Here is a 6,000-nt window from a genome sequence, read left to right on the forward strand (position 1 = left end):
GATTCAAACAGAACACTAAATTATAATAAAGCTTTCTGGCTGGGTAATAGGTAAATTTAGTTGGGCTATATTCAAATTTATTTTATTATCAAATCATACCATTTGTTTTACTGGAAAAGGAAAAAATGGTTTGCTTTTTACTGCTGGATCATATTTTGTGTAGTAAAGAAATTCTTTGGTCAATGTTGTAACCTTTATATTTCAATTTTAAGGTTTCCTTATTTGTATTATAGTAAATTGATGATTTTGAGATTCAAGGCTCCTAAGAGTTTGATTTGCTCCATTTTGTCTTAAAATATTCTTTTTCAATTGTTATATCATAGGTATTGTACTTCCAATTTCAGTCAAGATAACAACATAAATTAGGCAATTATTGAAGTACATATATACTATAAATTATCCTATTTGTTATTATCTTTTCTAAGAGAACAAAGTCTCTATTATTATTGCAAAGCACACAGGAATTAAGAAAGTACAGTAATTTTTAAAAAGAAAAAGTATCCGGTAAATGTAGTATTCTTAACTTGTTCTATATTACTTATACCTATTGTCTATATAGCTTTAATTTATAGCTGTCAGTTTAACATTGGCATGTCTGGCAAAGAATATTAAACTTTAAGAGTTTTATAAACTGTTTCTAGGTTGCTAAAGAATTTATTTTTCTACTATAAATGGTATAGACAAAGCCTCAACTATGTACAGGAAGAAAAGCCTGACTATTTCTACTGGAAGTAGGCTTAAAAGAGAATTTTCAAAACTGTTCATATCTTTGGTTCATTCTGTCCTAATTTTACTATTGTAATATGTGAGTCCCAGTTTATTTAAGCTATACTCTTTTATAATGTGTTAATTTAACATTCGTTTACATTTAAAACTATTTTTGTTATTAAAATTAGCATTTATAAGTTTCCACATTAACCACCTTACACCTTTCCCAAAACTGATCCCTTACTTTTCTATGCATTCTATCATTGATTTGACACACTACATAGTGCATCACTTAAATATTCTACATCTGGTTCACTTTACTACTAGGTTACAGATATTGAAAATTAAAGTATGGTTTAAAGCTCAGTCGGCTACACTGACTTGTGTTTGTTTTGGCCAAGGGTATAGATGTCTTTAAATATAGAAAAGTAATTACAAGAAAAGAATGACACAATTAAATCTTTTTTTGCTTTTAAGTTACTGGAACATTTTACTATTTAGAGACACACACATAAACACATGTGTATATGAGACTTAATGGGTTAAAAGAACAGTAGATAGTCTTATAATTATGGGTCTTCATTAAAACATTTCAAATATTAAAAAATTCCATCTATACATGTTGCCATTGTTTCATTTAAAGTTCAGTGCTTATTATTCTAATGTCATGCTCAACTGTGTGTGTGTGTGTGTGTGTGTGTGTGTGTGTGTGTGTGTGTGTGTGTGTGTGTGTGTATGAAGTCAAATTCTATTTGATAAGCAATTGCCATGGTATACATATATCTCAAGAACAAAATTCCAGGCACAATTTGTTTAAAGTGGTATTTTATTAGTACTCTTTTGCCCTTAACATTTTTGGTATAAATACTGTAGGCAACAGCAATGTAACTTAGCCAGAACTGCTCTTGTTTTCCATACTATATGTAAATATTAAGGGCTTTTTGGTCCTTTTTCTTTTTAATTTTTTCTTTCTTTTTCTTTTCATTTTTCCCCCCTTTGGGGTACTAAAACCTAGTTTCTACTGTGTCTTAGATAAAAACAAAGGGAACTTGAAATAAAAACATAGGCCGTAGCTATCATGGTTATTTTTAGTTTTTTATAGAGTAATATATAGAGTAATAATTGTAATGCTATTTGTCTCTATATAATTAATATAATTTTGTGCTTTATCTAGATGCTGCTGCCGTAATTTAAGTATCAGTAAATGTACCGATGTACTGAATGCTTTGCATAAAACATTAAGAAGCTGTGCAATTTTAAGTTAAAATTGTCTATATTCACCATTTTGCTGGTAAAAATCAGCTAATTTTAGGTAAAATAGGAACATTTAAAATTTTTTTATATTAGTATATGAATTTATATTGAATTTGAATTTCTATTTGAGCTTAGCCTGGAACATATTAGACCCTGCCTTTTAAAAGGATTGAAACAAGATAAAATATACAGATTAAACATATATATGAATTTGGATTTTTAGAGACATTCTTTCAAACCACTGGGGATATTTTTAAGCCTAGTTATAGCAGAGCTGCTAATACTGGAAAATATGTTTTTGCTTTCTCTTCATGGCATGAGAATGATATAAGCCCAACTTTATGAGTATATGCTTTAGATTCTGTGGATCTGCTGAGTTCTCTTTGAGTTAAGTCTTCATGCATAGCTTAGATTTTAATTTAGCCTTTTCTAGTTACCAAATACTTGACTGTAAAAATAATACTTAATTATGGAAGATACCATTCTTGAAAACCATTTTCTTGGGGCTGGTGTGAGGGCTCCATGGTTAAGAATGCTTCCAGAGGACACAAGTTCTGTCCTCAGCACTCAGATGAGGCTCTTCACATCAGGTGTAACGCCAGCCCAGAGGATCTGACATCCTCTTTAGGTCTCCACATGCAGCTGCTTTCACATGCGCATATCCGTACACATAGATCTAAAAAGAATGTACACTTAAACTATTTTTATATGATAGTATCTGTATGTTTTTTGTCACATAGTCTTACATCCAGTGATTTGCTGTCATACAGGAACCATAGTTTTTATAAAACTGTTAAAATCTAACTTTAATGATCATGAAGAAATCTTCACTACTAGGTTGACTCTCACCATCATCCTATATACATTGATATCATAGACACAATATGCTATTACCTTTTTCTGGAGGATGGAGATATGAAGAACCACAGAATTTGATATTCCCATCTTTGTTGGATGGTATAACGTTAGTTTTTATAAAAGTTTTAGAGATAGAACGATTTTGGAAAGCCAATGAATGACAGAGTTAACATTTTTATATGTTAAGTATTAAAATTATCATCATTGAAGTTAACAAAATACTGACAGTTCTTGTTTCCCAGTTGTTAGAAGTGTTAAGGATTTCAAATACATATTTGTGTGTGTATATATATATACATTTATATTCCATCTATAAGTAGCTGTCAAAGAATTTATGGTTGAAAAACCAGATTTGCTAATCCCGTAGTGCATATTTTCAGTTCAGTTTTATTTTCTTGAAATAGTAAGGTCACTGTGAATAATTTAGTAATGGCCCCTCCTCTCCTAAAGTTTGCTTAGTTTAAAATTTAGTGTTTTAACATTTTTTAAAGTTTTTATATTGTTTTATTTCAACATAAGCAATACGGATTTGCCAACTGATTGACCAGATGTTTTTAGTTAGCTGTATTTCCTCATTAGATTATTTGTGTACTTGAATTGTGAATGCTTTGGTAAGTATTGTCTAAAATATTTTATCAGTTTTACATTTGAAGCTTTTAGTTTCCTTTCTTTCCTGATTCTTGTTATTTCATTTTGTCCAGACAAATTTAAGTGTTCAAGAAATGGTAACTAGGATCAGAAACTATGTATTACTATCATTTGTGTAGAATTCTGAATTAAGTATGTAGACGAAATTATTTAATTTTACAGAGAGAAAACTAGGTATATCCTCCCAGGTTTTCTTAGAAATTCCGCTTCTAGACCTGCCATTTGTTGGCAGTCATGCATACATGTGGAATATTCTTTTAATTAGAATGTTTTAGGTGAGACTTTCTAGCAGTATACTTTTAAATTGCAAATAGTTTCATCTAGTACTTCAGTTACAAAATAACCATTGGGTTGTATTTAAATTACTATTTTCTGAACAATTTTTCTCCTCTAGGAAATCAGATAAATATATTAAAGTCTGCAAACCAGTTCATCTCTATAGCACAGCTCCCCTCTACTCCAGTATCTAAGTAGCCATTACCAAAATAGACATAAATATGAGTGTTCTAACTAAATTATTAGGCCAGTAGAATTTAGTTGGCTGATGACTGGCAAAGATTGTTAGTAAAATTAAAACCTCCAATCTGTTTCTGTATCTGTATGTAATAATTGATGATTAATTCATAATGCAGATTGAAAGTAAAATTTTACAGGTGACAATGATACTTATCCTCTTTTTTTTTCCAAAGGAAATTGACTATTTCAGTTGTAGGAAGTAGATTTGGAGAGCTATGTATAAAGGTTCTTATGTTCTGAAGAATGACAAAGATTTTTGAGGATGATATTTACATATCCATAGTGTTAGTTTGCTAACCATGAAACCAGTTAATATTACACTGTAGCAGAGATTTGAGAAACACATCTCATGATTGCAAAAGTATGTGGTGATTAATGAGTTGTCTCCAGCATGTTTACCTCACTCACCAGACAGTACTCAGATTCCTGTGGGAAGACATATCAGAGAGACAATTGAACAGATCATTCAGAAGTTGTGTTTTTACTGGACACTGGAGAGTTCAAAATACAAGAAGAATATAAGCGTAATTATAGAAAACTGAAGTTGTTCTTCGGTATCTAATCAGTAGAGAAATTATGTTGCATATAGAAGGAAAAGTTCCCAGATCGTCTGTCTTCACAGCTGTGTCCTTGCTGGCCATAACAAAATAAATTTGATGACAGATCAGAGAATTAATTCACTCTTAAAAAAATGAACAAGTTTACCATGAAAAAGCCTTTACCCAGAAATTATACACCTGAATCCCATGGTGAAGAAAAACTGTTACATACTGAGTCAAAATAGTGGTAACTATAAGTCAGACTTCTTATAACCAGTCTCTAAAATAATCTCCAGTCTTGGAGTTTGCATTATACATGCCATCTGCTTTGTTGTTCTGCGGCTTTTCTGTGTGATTCCAAGTGTCTACTATGAACATAGAACATCTCTTGACTGGAAATTAAGCTAGAACTGGATAAACATACATTCTTTCTTAGGGCTAAAACATAACAGTGAAATGGCGTCTTAAAATTTAAGGTCTAACAAATGGTCAGTGAGATGGCTCTACTAGTAAAGGAGGTTGTTGCCAAATCTAATGGACCTAGAACTAACTCATTTGGTGGAAGGTGAACACTACCTACCACAAGTACTCTCTGGCCTCCACCTGTATGCCATCAAGTGCACAGCCACATACATATAATTCATACATACCTCCTGTGGATTATGTAGGTTTTCTATATTAGAATATATTTATAAGAGGTGCAGACTGCTGCTTTATGGATGCATCCATATGGTTTTGTAGGTGAGTTTGACTAAATCTTTAAAGAAGGAATAAAATCTTACTAGATTGATCAGGCCAGCATAAACTTCCTGATGAAATTCAGCAAGAGTATAGTTCAATGTAATCTCATTCATGAGTATAAATGAAAAATTTTTAAACATTTGTATTTAATTAAATTTATGATTAAGACTTGACAATTTTGAAAAGCTAACTACTATAGTGCAGAATAAAGGAAAATATGTAATGTCAATAGATGTAAAAAGCATTTTATTTTATGTAGGTGTACAAATACTGTCAGCTGGTGTTGCCGTACTGTTTTCACACTGTCAACTATAAGGCAAAAGGCATCACTGACTATGGTTTAATCATATGAAGTTCAGTTCAGAAAGATAATGCAGTTCTAAATTACCATGAGCTAAGGAAGAACAGGTCTTTTTAACTGTGCTCCATCTTTTGTCCTCTACTATAGACAAGCACAATACAGCATCTGGTGGACTTTTTACAGCCTTTGAAGGCAAAGCATTGTACACAAGCGTCTCTCAGCTTTGGCATTGTTGGCATTTGGACCAGATAGTTATTTGTATAGAGAACTATCTTGTGCGTTGTAAGATTTTTTAAATATCTTTTTATTAATTTATTCTTATTACATCTCAATGGTTATCCCATCCCTTGTATCCTCCCATTCCTCCCTCCCATTTTCCCCTTACTCCCCTCCCCTATGACTGTGACTGAGAGGCACTTCCTCCCCCTTTATATG

This window comes from Acomys russatus, chromosome 1 (genome assembly GCF_903995435.1).
Source record: "Acomys russatus chromosome 1, mAcoRus1.1, whole genome shotgun sequence".
In the NCBI taxonomy this organism is placed as follows: Eukaryota; Metazoa; Chordata; class Mammalia; order Rodentia; family Muridae; genus Acomys; species Acomys russatus.